The 15,813-nt window shown below is 39.8% G+C and overlaps 1 long non-coding RNA gene across 18 annotated transcripts; it reads left to right on the top strand.

Moving 5' to 3' along the window:
* The first annotated feature begins 5,347 nt into the window (after window positions 1–5,347).
* Window positions 5,348–14,686, top strand: LOC125551844. 18 transcript variants are annotated; one of them, XR_007303257.1, is made up of 12 exons: window positions 5,348–5,988; window positions 6,571–6,749; window positions 7,442–7,651; window positions 8,877–8,949; window positions 9,850–9,989; window positions 10,075–10,224; window positions 10,472–10,515; window positions 10,733–10,867; window positions 11,552–11,617; window positions 12,927–13,218; window positions 13,763–13,811; window positions 14,352–14,686. It is a non-coding gene; the product is annotated as an uncharacterized LOC125551844 (long non-coding RNA). The 18 variants fall into 18 exon arrangements; XR_007303255.1 differs by having other exon boundaries at window positions 9,814–9,989; XR_007303254.1 differs by having other exon boundaries at window positions 8,338–8,949; window positions 9,814–9,989.
* The last annotated feature ends 1,127 nt before the right edge of the window (window positions 14,687–15,813 follow it).

The following is a 15,813-nucleotide window of genomic DNA, read 5'->3' as shown; positions in this document are numbered from 1 at the left end:
TTGTATTTGATTGTAGGGTTGCTTGAGAGAGACCATCTTCATCCTACGCCTCCCACGGATTGATAAACCTTAGGCCATCCACTTGAGGGAAAATTGCTACTGTCCTACTAAACTCTGTGCTTGGAGGCCCAACATTTGTCTACAAGAATAAAGTTGCATAGTAGACATCAAGCTCTTTTCTGGCGCCTTTGCCGGGGAGGTGAGTGATGAAGGTATATCTTTAGATCTTGCAATTGAATATTTTAGTTTCTTGTTTATCACTAGTTTGGTTTATAAAAAGAAAACTACAGAAAATGGAATTGAGGTTGCATCATATTATTGATCATCTTTATAATATCTTTCTTGAAAATGATGGATCGTAAAATTGTGCTCAATTATTAGAAGAAGAATTCTATAAAATGTTTGGCACAAAATCTTTCAATAATGAGCATTGAGGGAGTCCTGGATTAGGGGGTCTCCAGACAGCCGGACTATATCCTTTGGCCGGACTGTTGGACTATGAAGATACAAGATTGAAGACTTCGTCCCGTGTCCGGATGGGACTCTCCTTGGCGTGGAAGGCAAGCTTGGCAATACGGATATGTAGATCTTCTTCTTTGTAACCGACTCTGTGTAACCCTAGCCCCCTCCAGTGTCTATATAAACCAGAGGGTTTAGTCCGTTGGACAACAACAATCATACCATAGGCTAGCTTCTAGGGTTTAGCCTCTACGATCTCGTGGTAGATCAACTCTTGTAATACTCGTATCATCAAGATCAATCAAGCAAGAAGTAGGGTATTACCTCCATTGAGAGGGCCCGAACCTGGGTAAACATCGTGTCCCCTTGATACATCTCCAACGTATCTACTTTTCCAAACACTTTTGCCCTTGTTTTGGAATCTAACTTGTATGATTTGAATGGAACTAACCCGGACTGACGCTATTTTCAGCAGAATTGCCATGATGTTGTTTTATGTGCAGAAAACAAAAGTTCTCGGAATGACCTGAAACTCCACGGGATATCTTACAATAAATAATAAAAAAATCCTCGCCAAAGATGAAGACCAGGGGGCCCACACCCTTCTCACGAGGGTGGGGGACGCCCCCCTAGGGTGCGCCCCCTACCTCGTGGGCCCCCTGGAGACCCCCCGACTCCAACTCCAACTCTATATAACTCCTTTTGGGGAGAAAAAAATAAGAGAGAAGAAATCATCGCGTTTTACGATACGGAGCCACCGCCAAGCCCTAAAACCTCTCGGGAGGGCTGATCTGGAGTCCGTTCGGGGCTCCGTGGAGGGGGATTTGTCGTCGTCGTCGTCATCAACCATCCTCCATCACCAATTTCATGATGCTCACCGCCGTGCGTGAGTAATTCCATCATAGGCTTGCTGGACGGTGATGGGTTGGATGAGATTCACCATGTAATCGAGTTAGTTTTGTTAGGGTTTACTCCCTAGTATCCACTATGTTCTGATATTGATGTTGCTATGACTTTGCTATGCTTAATGCTTGTCACTAGGGCCCGAGTGCCATGATTTCAGATCTGAACCTATTATGTTTTCATCAATATATGAGAGTTCTAGATCCTATCTTGCAAGTCTATAGTCACTTATTATGTGTTATGATCCGTTAACCCCGAAGTGACAATAATCGGGATACTTACCGGTGATGACCGTAGTTTGAGGAGTTCATGTATTCACTATGTGCTAATGCTTTGTTCCGGTTCTCTATTAAAAGGAGGCCTTAATATCCCTTAGTTTCCATTAGGACCCCGCTACCACGGGAGGGTAGGACAAAAGATGTCATGCAAGTTCTTTTCCATAAGCACGTATGACTATATTCGGAATACATGCCTACATTACATTGACGAATTGGAGCTAGTTCTATGTCACCCTACGTTATGACTGTTACATGATGAACCACATCCGGCATAATTATCCATCATTGATCCGATGCCTACGAGCTTTCCATATACTGGTTTACGCTTATTTACTTTCCCGTTGCTATTGTCACAATCACTACAAAACACCAAAAACATTACTTTGCTTTCATTACTCTTTTGTTACCGTTACCATCACTATCATATTACTTTGCTACTAAACACTTTGCTGCAGATACTAAGTTTCCAGGTGTGGTTGAATTGACAACTCAGCTGCTAATACTTGATAATATTCTTTGGCTCCCCTTGTGTCGAATCAATAAATTTGGGTTGAATACTCTACCCTCGAAAGCTGTTGCGATCCCCTATACTTGTGGGTTATCAAGACTAATTTCTGGCACCGTTGCCGGGGATCATAGATCTATTCTTTGAGTCACTTGGGATATATATCTGCTGGGCACTATGAAGAACTTGAGAGATCCAAAAACTAAGATCTATCCCTCAACTATGAGGGGAGGTAAGGAACTGCCATCTAGCTCTGCACTTGATTCACCTTCTGTTATGAGTAAGCTTGCGACACCTACACCTGCTTCTGCTATTTGTTCTGATATGTCGCATGTTATTGATAATGCTACTTCTGCTATGCATGATACTTATGATGAAACTACCTCTATGCCTGATACTACTATTCCACTTAGTGATTTTCTCTAGAAACGACTTGCTAGGGCTAGAGAGATTGAAAATATTGAATCCGATTATGAAGATGAAAGTGATGATGAAGAATCACTTGTTATTCCTGAGGGTTATTTATTTGATCAAGATGCTTCTTTAGCTATTTTAGCCTGCAAAGATAGATATGAACTCAAAAGGTTATTAGCTAAATGGAATAAGCAATCTCCAAATGCTAGGATGAGACCTGACCCTGCTTTTGCTACTTCACCTATATGTGTTGCTGATAAGGATTATGAATTCTCTGTTGATCCTGATATAATTACTTTGGTTGAATCTGATCCTTTTCATGGCTATGAATCTGAAACTGTTGTAGCACATCTTACTAAATTAAATGATATAGCCACCCTGTTCACTAATGATGAGAGATCTCGCTACTCTTATATCCTTAAAATATTTCTGTTCTCATTAAAGGGTGATGCTAAGATATGGTTTAATTCTCTTGATCCTGGTTGTGTGCGTAGTCCCCAGGATATGATTTATTACTTCTCTGCTAAATATTTCCCTGCTCATAAGAAACAAGTTGCTTTAAAGGAAATATACAACTTTGTGCAAATTAAAGAAAAGAGTCTCCCACAAGTTTGGGGAAGGCTTCTCAAGTTACTTAATGCTTTGCCTGATCATCCTCTTAAGAAAAATGAAATACTTGATATCTTTTATAATGGACTAACCGAAGCTTCCAGAGATTACCTGGATAGTTGTGTTGGTTCTCTTTTCAGGGAAAGAACACCGGATGAAGCTGAAATCTTATTGAATAATATGTTGACAAATGAAAATAATTGGGCACCTCCTGAGCCAGCTCCTGCTCCAATTAATGACCCTATTCCTAAACCAACTCCGAAGAAGAGAGGTGTTCTATTTCTCAGTCCTAAAGATATGCAAGAGGCAAAGAAATCTATGGAAGAAAAAGGTATTAAAGCTGAAGATGTTAAGAATTTACCTCCTATTGAAGAAATACATGGTCTTAATTTACCGCCTGATGAAGAAATATATGATCTTAATCCTTTATGTATTGAAGAACCTCCAGACCTCGATAACCCGACACAGGTAGTAAAGGTAAATTCTCTCTATAGATATGACAAAGCTAAAATCCCTCCTACTAAAATTGCTAGTCGATGTTTGGATGAGTTTGATAATTTTATATTTAAGCAAGAAGACTTCAATACTTATTTTGGTAGACAATTAAAACAAGATGCTGATATGATTAAATACTTGGGTGATTATATGGCTAATATTAGAGGTGAACTTAAACTTGTTAGCAAACATGCTTCTATGGTTACCACTCAAGTAGAACAAGTACTTAAAGCTCAAAAAGAATTGCTCAATGAGATGAATAGTAAGAAAAATGATTATGTTGTTAAAGTGGCTACTAGAACTGGTAGAATGACTCAGGAACCTTTGTATCCTGAAGGCCACCCTAAGAGAATTGAGCAAGATTCTCAGAGAAATAATATTAATGCACCTAGGTTTTCTAAAAATAAGAAAAAGAAAAATGATAGAACTGTGCAAACTTCTAGTGAACCTATTGCTGAACCACCTGATAATCCAAATGATATCTCTATTTCTGATGTTGAAACACAATCTGGTAATGAACATGAACCTAATGAAAATGTTAATGATGATGTTCATAATAATGCTCAACCTAGTAATGATAATGATGTAGAAATTGAACCCGCTGTTGATCTTGATAACCCACAATCAAAGAATCAACGTTATGATAAGAAATACTTTGTTGCTAGGAAACATGGTAAAGAAAGAGAACTTTGGGTTCAGAAACCCATGCATTTTCCTCCAAAACCATCCAAGAAAAAGGATGATGAGGATTTTGAGCGCTTTGCTGAAATGATTAGACCTATCTTTTTGCGTATGCGATTGACTGATATGCTTAAAATGAATCCTTATGCTAAGTACATGAAAGATATTGTTACAAATAAAAGAAAGATACCGGAAGCTGAAATTTCCACCATGCTTGCTAATTATACTTTTAAGGGTGGAATACCAAAGAAACTTGGAGATCCAGGAGTACCTACTATACCATACTCCATTAAAAGAAACTATGTTAAAACTGCTTTATGTGATCTTGGAGCCGGTGTTAGTGTTATGCCTCTCTCTTTATATCGTAGACTTGATTTGAATAAGTTGACACCTACTGAAATATCTTTGCAAATGGCTGATAAATCAACTGCTATACCTGTCGGTATTTGTGAGGATGTGCCTGTTGTAGTTGCAAACGTTACTATTTTAACGGACTTTGTTATTCTTGATATTCCCGAGGACGATAGTATGTCTATTATTCTTGGAAGACCTTTTCTTAATACTGCAGGGGCTGTTATTGATTGCAACAAAGGCAATGTCACTTTTCATGTTAATGGTAATGAGTATACGGTACACTTTCCGAGGAAACAACCTCAAATTCATAGTATCAATTCTATCGGAAAAATTCCATCGAATATATTTGGAGGTTTTGAATTTTCTCTTCCTACTGTCAAGAAGAAATATGGTACCCCCTTGTTAGAGTCTGAAGCAAAATGGAGCCTCCTCGTGCGTTTGGATTGTGGACCGTCAGATCGAAATCTCCTTGCGATACAGGCCGTCGGATCTCGATCCAAATCGTTGTAGGTCGTTGGATATTTACCGGATCAACCTCGGTCATCGGATAAAATTTCAATGGCAACAGAATGCAATATCCATGGCCCCACCAGGGCATTTTGGTTATTTCGCGTTGTGGGGGTATAAAAGGGGGGCGCTCCTGTGGCGGAGACCTAGCCGCCTCCTCCTCTCTCCCTCCCTCCCGCAGCCGCCTCTCCTCCCGCGCGCCTCCTGTCCTCCCACCCACATCGCCGCCGCCGCCGCCCACCTCCTCAAACCGCGCCGTCGGCGGCCAGCTCCGCCGCAACAAAGCCCCCCCAACGACGATGAGCAGCAGCGGAGGGAGGACGAGGAGCCCGACGGTGGCGGCAGCGGGGAGGAGCAGCAGCAGGGCAAGGCGGCGCAGCAGCAGGCCATGGGCGAGATTCCTCCCCCCACCCGTCCCGCGCCTCCTCTCCTCCGACCACGCTGCCGTGCTGCGCGACGGCGAGTGGGCGCCCGCCCTCCCCGTCCACGAGCTCGTCCCCGGGCACGTCGGCGGCTCCCAAGCCCTCCTGCTCCGACCCCGCAGAGTGCTCGAGTCATGGAGGGGCACCAGACGGTGGTGGGCGCTTGCGCCGCTGCTCCCCATCGAGCTCGCGCGTGCGGCACATCTGATGGCCAACACAGCCGTCGTCGTCGCCTTCACAATGTCACAATGGTGATTGTACAACTCTGCTGCCTCCAGCTCCAGCGCCCATCTCCACTACGGTTCATGGCTTACTTGACGAGGTCAACAGCTAATAGAGGTGCATCACCTCGTGCTAAATCGTGAGTGTAGTTGCTTTTTAGGCTAATGCCCTTTGGGATGCCATTTTTAGGTTGCAGTGTACATGCGGATAGTTAACTGTTGCCTAGGTTCTCCACGGTCCATACCTATCTATAGGAAGGTGAAATTATTCGATTAGATCTAAGTTCTTTTTTCACAGCAATTGTAGGGTATTTTAACTTTCTGTTCTAGGTTAATTAATTAGATCAAGGTTCTCTTTTTACTAGCAGGATATTTAAACTCAAAAAGGATATAAATAGCAGGGTATTTTAATCTACAGTTCCAGGCTGTGCAAATTAACATGTAAATAAACAATAGGTTGTATGTTTCTTAGTAACCCATAGGGTTATAAATGATAATTTAACATAGGAGAATCAATCTACAAGGTCTCCCTCATTTTTGCAATTCTTATCAACAGGGTGTGTGTTTGTATGATGCATAGGTTACCATATTACTAAAGTAGTATATATCTGGTCTTCTAATGTATGACCTGGTGTTTTTCTACTGAATCATTATCTTGGTTTACCCTAATTGTTGCCTTAAGTAGCTAATCATTTTTTTGTTCTGCTATGTGATGTATTCAGGTTGTTGGAGAAGTTCTCTCTTGTTGTTTCTGTTCATCACATTTAATGCTTGAAGCTTGCTAAACTAGGTGGACTTTATTTATGTCCAGCACAAGACTTCTGCAAAGATCAATGCACATCTTGATCTAGAATAAAGAGTATCCAATGGGCTCACTGACACGGATAATGTCGACAACAAGGTAGTAAGCTGGTGCATTACTATGTTCAATTGGTGCATTAGTTACTTCCTTGGTCGACAATTGGTGCATTATTAAGTATACTTAATTTGATTGTATAGATAGGGTTTCTACTTAGAGGATGTTGTTTTGGTCCTGAGATAACTGGAACAAAGAGAAGTGCAAGGCGAATAAGGATTTATTAGCAGCATGATATTATAATTGATGTGGTCCTTCCATGAACCAGTATGCGATTATTTCCAGTTTTGCAAGGGAGTGAGTAACTATAAAATTTAGCGTGTTCTAATATTTAATGCATATGTATCTTGGGATTGTGGAAATAAAAATTTACTATCCTTTGATTGCAACATCAAATGATATGTTATCTATTTGTCATTGACCATTGAAAGTTGGAACTGCCACTATACATATATGTGAGGTAATGGTAAATTTTTGGATTGTTGTTTTGTGGTCGATTCAGCTGCAAAAGGCCAGAAGCAGATATTCAAATTTGAGACCAATGATACTGTGCTTACTAAAAATAACAACTCTAATAATTGCACAGAGGATAGGTCTGAAACTTTTATTTACATATTTAGCTTCATTTTATCTGATTAGAGTATCCTCAAAGTATGGCAACTATTCACTTATTTAATTGTTCTTGGCCTTTTTTTCCTTTACTTGTACTCATTGAAACCTTTCCCTTTTGTTTGTAGTGGTGTCAGCTATGGCCTGGAGAGAGATGTTTAGACACCCTAAGATGGCATGTGTCGCTGAGGAGACATGATCTCCGAGCAGCCCTCCTCATAGCTCGCAGTCCAGGTCGATGCCAAATTCAATTTCTAGGAGGGTTTTTGTGCTGTGGCTGCGGGTTCGTGCTATCGGGGGAAAATATCTTTGGTTTGTTTCTTATATTGGTGATGTGGGTGAGTTGATTTCTGCCTGATTTGTTCCTTTCCATCTTGATCTGTGTAGCGTTAAGCATTTGAATGGAGCATGTATAGGCATGCCCCGGTTCATCCTAGGTGAGTGTGGATCTGTAGCTTCCTTATGTTTGATAGTCCACAATATGAATCTTTTAGGTTATCACTGAGGTTCAGTAAACCACGTCGGTTGACCTGTGTATAAGTCATTCGGCAGTCCACAATATGAATCTTTTAAATTATAACTGGGTTTCAATACACCATGTTGATTAACCTCTGTCCAAGGCGATCACGAGAATGGTTTGCAAAATGCAGTAGGTAAGGAATTTATTTATTTTAGTTCCTGAATAGATTACCTCGCCGCCTCCGCCATCTGTGCTCGCCTTCGCGTCGTCTCCTTTAACCCTGTAGCATCTTGTGGCTTTATCAAAGTCAGGCCATTAATTGGGTTTTTAACAAAACAGATTCCATTTGACCTACAAATATATCTGCAGTGACGTACTATTATTAGCAGTCATCTAGATACTCTACAGTTCCAGTGATAGATGAACTGGTCTATCAAATATGCATTGCTTTTTGTATTGCCTAGCCCTGCTTCGATTACATTGTTCTGTTATACTAGATGTCTATTCGCCTGTTGTGATAGCATATCTGATTATTTATATTGTTTGACATGTATTCCGTGCAAGTCGCTTGGTTGTTTGATGCGTTCGTGCTCGTCGGCGGGACGGTGCAAGGCGCAACTCCGACGCGGTTCCTCGCCGGTTGGACGGCGTTCAGGGTCACACATACACATGATTTTTTATTTGCTATTTGAAACTGCAGTTTGAGACCGAATCTCTTTTGCTATTTGAAACTGCAGTTTTTTAAGGGCCACACATACACATGATTGTGACTGGCCAATTTTGTGTGTCCTTTTCATGCCCAGAGTATTGCAGGTTGCACTGCTCACTTGAACCAGCATTACCTTCGAAACCGAATCGAGTTAACAGTAGATCCAAAATGTTTTTTTTGTCATTGGTTTGTCAAAATGGTGTTTGTTCACACACTGTCGGATGCTTAGTTCAGTTAAAACAATAATGTTGTATGAGTATAAGTAATAATACTAATGCGCTTTCACTCATGCTACGACCCCAGTAACAACTCTCTGAGATGGTTGTGCTCAAATTTATAGTTCCTGGTTAATGTTTTTTTATCTTTTTACTTTCTGTTGGTTTGTTTCTTTCAGTTTGTAAGTGGTCTTGGAATCCTGTTCACTGTTGGAAACTGTTGGACCTTGCTGTTGTTGATTGGTTCATAAGGTAAACTACGCCCTGCTTTATTTTTCGTTACTTGTTATGTGTTGATATCTATTATTCTTCATCTAATATCCATTTTTTGTCCTTTGTTTGGTGTGTGTTGGTGGTTTTGGGGTTGTTCCTTAATCATTACAACCAAGGCATATTAGAATTTCTTTGAAAATATCCTATACTTTGAAGTAGTTGTGCTCATCACATAGCTTGGTTTAATTTGTTGTGATGATTTGTGCTTCCTGTGAGAGTAATACTGAAGCTTAACTTCATGAGAGAAAGGAAAACGCTTGGGAAATTTAAAGTTTAGATGAGCTTTCTGTGGTTATTCCTGGTGCCATTGCTGATGTAAGCTTCGCCGGCTCTTTATATTTTTATGAGCATGATGTATGTGCTTTCTGTGAGAGTAAGGTAGTAATACAACACAAGATGATGTTGCCTGCCACTGTGTATCTGCTGTTTGGGAGTGAGGTGGTAAAAACTCCATATTTCCGACATCAGAAGGAAATCATAAAAAGAGTATACATGCACTTGCTCGACTAACAAAGCTGGTACCTAAGAGCAGGCCTGGTTCATGCTTTAGGGAGGTTAAATAAATTTCAGTCAGATGCAAAGTAATTTCTAGCATTGTTGCATTTGACCATCAGTAGATCATCATATATAACAGGACTATAGAACAAAGTACAGAAAATCATAACTTTTAGAACTGATTGTATTTCTGATTTGGTGGCTTCGCTACCGTTTTAGCTTAATGACATCTTCCAGTTCCCAGCTATGCAAGTCTAATATATTTGCATATGTTAGGTATAACACATGTATGATCCTATTTTGATACGCTATCCCACTTATGCATGTTAGCAATTTTTTGGAAGTTAGGTCATTAGAGTTACCAATCTGTCTTGATTCTGTAAGATTCATGGATCGATTTGAGCTGGCGAGCCACTTGCACTTCTTGAAGCTACTAACAAACCAGCAAAGGTGCACATCCCTGCAAACCAGATTGATCTTAAGACACTGGCTGAGCCCTGTGCATTGAGAGCGTACCCGTTTTGGTTAGTTCATATCTCCTATGCTTTGCTGGTTCTTATGCATGCACCCAGTTGGTCTATGTAATGATTGTTCCCTCTCCTTGTGAAGCTTGAAGGTTTCAGATGCACTGTCGTCATAAAATATGGTCCCCGGGGAGTCATGGAGGTTTGTTTCCTGCAATAGACGTGGCAAAAAATCTCTGCCACATGGAGATGGTTGCTGCTGCACTGCATGTGGATACAGAGGAAAGAAGTTCAGGTATCTTTAACCATCACAACTTACTTCCCTTCTTTCTTTGGCTCACAATTTGATATAATGATTGGCCTCACTGTGTTGCCACCTAATTAATTAGGTTCAAACTGTGTGTCCCTTGCATTGGCATCTACTATATATATTGAAAGTAGTTCTATTTATCTTTGCACCTTGATATATTTTCTAAAACCACTTATTATGCTTCTATTTGTATATATGACATTTTCTGTGTTTTTGTCATGTTGATGTGCAGGCAAAATTCCATTAGGCTTTGCTCTACTCTTAGTTACCATGAGAGTAAGTAACCAACACTTGCTTACTTCCTAATATTGACTGTGCGCTCAGTAGTATTTTGATTACTCATGTCTTGAATAAAATTCTGAATATAATAGCTCGTGTCTTCTTATGCTTTTGTTTGATTATGATAAGAAAAGAAGAAATACTTTGATACATGATAGATATACATGAGCACATACTTGTGAATTTTCTATTAAATTTGTCCACTTGATTGCAGTTTCATCAATCGCTCTACATGGTGTCGTGCTTACTCTCGACATGCAATGGATTCAAGCGTGCGTAGGGAGCTTTTCTCAACCACATAGCGACAAATGCACGAGCCTTACGGTCTATGGTGTCACCGGCATGCAAGGTATACCAGGAACCATTAATCGGTCCTGCTCTACTTTTTTTGATCTGGGCAACTTGGATTCACAAATCTACGTTATTGCTGGTTGGTGGCTTGCTTGCAATATGAGTGGGTACCTCTAGACAAGAACGTATGCAATTTATTGGGTATCACATGAGGAAATTTAAAAATGCCTAATTTACTGATATTTGTGTGGTTTCCCAATGATCATACTCTTTATGGAAAGCTATATCTTTTAACCCTTTATTCGCTGCAGCTTTATCAATGTCGGGCCTTGAATTGGCTTTTTTGTAGAACATATTCATTTGGCTTGAAAATATATCTGTAGTGACATGCTATTGTTAGCAATCATCCACTTCCGCTACACTCCTGTGATAAATAAATTAGCCTATAAAACATGCATTGTTTTATGTGTTATCTGCCCCTCTTCGATTACGCCATTCTGTTGTACTGAATAATTTTTCACATGTTGCAATGGTGTGTCTGAATTATTCATATCCTTTCCTAAGGTTAACTCATGTTTATTCTGGTTCGATTGATAGGAACATTATTGCTCATATGGTTATTTGTTCCTAGGATTTTGATTTCTCTGTTTCCTCTTTCTCCTCTTCTTTATCATTTTTCTTAGGTTCATGTTAACTGATTAACAGTATGTTGTTTCTTTACTATCTATATATTGTTTCGCAGTTGCTAATCTCCATTGGATCGCTGCGTGGGGTCGCACATAGTGGTTGTGGCAAGTGGCATTGACAGGTACAGTTTTGTTCTCTTCTTCTTCCTATCTATGTGCAAGAAGAATAGAGGATGTTGCGTGGTTGACTATATGTTGTTTGAATTAAAGTACAAAGTCCATTTTGAAAAGTGTCGGTTATCCACGTCGTTAGTCAGTCAAACAAACATGTTACTCGGTATCCATGAGAAAATAAGTTTGTAGGTGCTGGGTGGATGTGCCCATTTTTTGTGCAGTCTAGGTAAACAGATAAAGAAGAACTTAACTTAGTTGGCACATGGATCCTAATCAGACGGTTGCGGGCTGTCGAGGGATACTGCATCAATGGCTAAAACAATTCGGGTGACGTGGCTTCACGAGAAGCCAGGAAAATCAGCTAGTGGGGTGCCCCTATTTAGATATAGAAGATTTGTCCCCCCCCCCTCACACGCACAATCCTCATCTCCGATTGGATGCCATCTTTTAAGAGCACAGGATACAATATAAGAAAAGTTAATAGCATTGACTGCTAAAATTTGGACAATTAGAGCCTAACTGAATTAGTTGAATTTAGACTTTCTGATATGGATAAGCATATACAGATAGAGGATCAACATGACTGGGTGCTATAGAAAAAATGGTACCAAGAAATTGGTGAAGATGTGATAAAAGCTATAGATTTAGAAAATCAGTTTGTACTATTGATTCTAATCAATGGTATGAAAGATTTAGAAAATCAGTTTGTACTATTGCTTCTAATCAATGGTATGAACGATTTAGAAAATCACTTTGTATTATTGCCTCTAATCAATGGTATGAAAGTTATATATTAGAAAATCAACCTACACTATTGCTTTATAGGAAACAATATGGTGAACACCCAGGAACACCCAGTTTATTACATCGTTTGTGTTTGTGCTTTATCCTGATTGTAGTTTCAGTCATAGGTCACGCACGACACTTTCTAATAAAGGGTCATGCTTCTATATGGTGTTTATTTGCTATGATGTTTACTGTCGGTGGTACCTTTAGATTGTTGACTATATTTGTTTTGTACTCTATTCTTCTAGGGTGAATTTTGTTGTTATTTACGTCTATTCATCCAAAGGAAGTAGATGATTGATAGAGATTCAGAGGGAGCAATTGATATAGATAGTTGTTGTGGTTCCTATTTCTTCAGGTAGTTACTTTTCTTGCAGTTTCCTTTTAGTTATGAGCTTCCTCTACAATTTAGTCATTTCTTTATTTCATTACCAGTCCCTGTTGACTACAATGTAACCATGCATTGGCAGCATAAATTGTAGCAGTTCTTAATCAGTTAAAAAAAAAGCAACCTGATCAATCTTGCTTCAGATTATGTTTCTATTGCTATTGTGGCCTGAGGTCCATCCCCCGTCGCCCCTCCTCTCAAGCCGCTACGGTGGCCTATATGTTTTAGTGGGTTCCGTCACGCCGGGCTGCCCCAGGCCCTGACCCAGGGTTTGGTGGGCGAGCTCACTACCATCCTCCCGGTGGTCTTCTTCCTCGCTTGATTCTTGGGCACCCCATCTATTCTGGACGAGCACCTTCCATTGGTGGGTGAGGAGATCTGGCATGAACCACGTGCTGAGAGGATCTCCACTTCTGCTACCTCTGCATGCCCTTGGTATAGCAGATCCTACACCCTACCCTTTTTTTATTTGTTTCAGTAGAGTAGGATGAACACCCGCAGCTCAGTCTGGGTTCGTAAATTGTGTTTTCCTCTCCAATATGCTCTCTTTATGCTTCAACTGCTATGCTTGACCATCACTCACATATATGCACTGCCTGTTATTCCTAAATTTTGTTAGCTCCAGTCTACAACTACCCATACAGAATAAGAACAATCAGATAAATGTTGCATGGGATGTCAATAGCTTGGCCAATCCATTGTCTATTTGTCTTCTTTAGACCACATTGCATTGTTAGCTCCAGTTTGTTGCCTATTGTTCGTGTCAAACTCTTGCTCTGATTTCACATGGTCTAATTAGTGTTCTATAGAGAACAATGCTTTTGGATTATGACTAATCTCTCAATTGTTTAGGTGGTGGAAATTCACATTATTTTTCAAAGCACATTTAGTTCGTTTATCCTACATTATCTATGACAAGTCGATAAAAGATGTATATGTTATTTGTTCTTCCTCATGCTCTTTTCTTATATCTGTTCAGGCCTAATCTCACCAAACTTTGCTACACTTCACATCATCAGGGAAGGAGGGTAAGTAAGTAAATTGGTGACAACATATCATATTCCTTCAAGTCTTACTGAGTGCGAATTTTAAGTAGTGTAGTATCCCATCATTCCGTCAGCCAGACATTGAACTCACTGTGGACTCAATCAAAAGTATTTGAATTTCTCATATATTAGTTATTAAAACTATCAGTGGTGTAGTATCCAATCATTCTATAAGCCAAACATTGAACTGGTCGTGGATTTGGTCAGAAGTATTTGAATTTATCATATAATCTTGTGCTTTTTACTTTTATCTGACTATGTTACGAAAAGGACCAGTAATAACTAATGTGATTTGAAAACACATAAGATCTCACGAGTTAGGATGGACATAACCATGCCCTCTGAAATAGTTACCAAACTTTAAGGAAGTTTGTACATGTCTTCATTTTTAAGGATTAGGATGACCACCTATCACCCACTGCCCAAAACCTTTCATAGGGGGCCAGTGCATGAAATTGTTTTCTTGCTATACATACACACACTATATGCATAATTTGGCTAACACAAGATGTCTTTCAATAGATGCGTCCATCGCAATATCAAGCAAATCAGATGACAAGGTGTTTGGAGCAAGCTACTCATAGCCAACTACATAGTTTAGTACAATGCTGTATTAAAGCAGTGTAAATAAATAACTTGTATGGCCTGCTTTTGGTATATAGTACGGAACCTTGATCTTTAGGTATTTCATGCTACAATTGTTAATAAATGCACCGATGGTCTGTAACGAGATTTGATGTTTTGAATTGGACCATTACTGTTGTAAGTAAATATTATCTTATGCTTTTTGAGTAATACTACTAGGTGTTGGATTGTTAGACTCAATAAATATATACCATATGTTGGATCGTTAAAAATTCCAAGATATCTATTGTATATTACCGGATTAGCTAAAACGGGACCGGGTGGGGTGTGGCAGGCCGCAATATCATGCTATTTATATATATATATATATATATTTGTAATGCTTTGATGAATGTATTACCGGGTTCGATATGACTTGTACCCGGCAGCACCCTGCCGGGTTCGGCAAGCCGTAGTTCTAAATTTCTCTGATTTTATGTTAATCGGAATTGGTTTGTTAACAAGACTTGATTAACCTTGTTAGTGAATTTCTTTTGATGAGCATGAGATGGATGAAACTAGAAACACAACCCTCTGTACCCTTTCTATACTTTCTGTTATTCAGTTGAAATAAAATAAAATAAATAATTTTCTGTCTATTATCTGATTATCTGTGCAATATAAAAATACTTTGAAAATAAAAATTCTTTAATTGCCCTGAAAATTAAATATGATTTTTTATAGAATATTGGAGGATTTATGGAACAAAGAACACACCAGGGGGCCAACCACCTTGCCACGAGGGTGGAGGGCACGCCCCCCTGCATCGTGGGCCCACGGTGGCCCTCCTTCACTTATTCTTTCAGCCACACACTTCATCTTCCTTCCCCAAACACGAAAAACCAGCTCAAACCCGAGTCCAAGCTCGTTTTGCTGCCATTTTCGATCTCCTTGCTCAAAGCACCTCTCACAAAACTGCTTGGGGAGATTGTTTTTTGGTATGTGACTCCCCCATTGGTCCAATCAGTTTTTGTTCTAGTGCTTTATTCATTGCAAATTTGTGTTTCTTAGGTGATCCTGTTCTTGAGCTTGCATGTCAAATTTATATGGTCAAAAGTAGTTTTGATGCATGATATAGGCCCTAGGCACTTGTAGGAGTAGTTTCTATCAATATTATTGAGTTTGGTTTAATTTTATTTTGAAGTTACTAAATTTTTTTAGAATTTTTCAGAAAATGATGAGGAGATTATTGAGGGGCTCATCGAGCCAAAGCTCGAAGGAAAAGGCACCGAAGCCTAAGTATAATTTGCCGCGCACCGCGGAGGTTTGGGCGTGTGAATGGCCTTCTGAGGATTTCTTGAGAGCGGCCGGGATTTATGAAGTTTTTCATGAGTTGGCTCATAATGCAGGCCTCACCGCT

This window comes from Triticum urartu, chromosome 4 (genome assembly GCF_003073215.2).
Source record: "Triticum urartu cultivar G1812 chromosome 4, Tu2.1, whole genome shotgun sequence".
Classification (NCBI taxonomy): Eukaryota; Viridiplantae; Streptophyta; class Magnoliopsida; order Poales; family Poaceae; genus Triticum; species Triticum urartu.
Note: the sequence above shows the minus strand (reverse complement) of the source record. Positions and strands in the feature narration are given on the sequence as shown.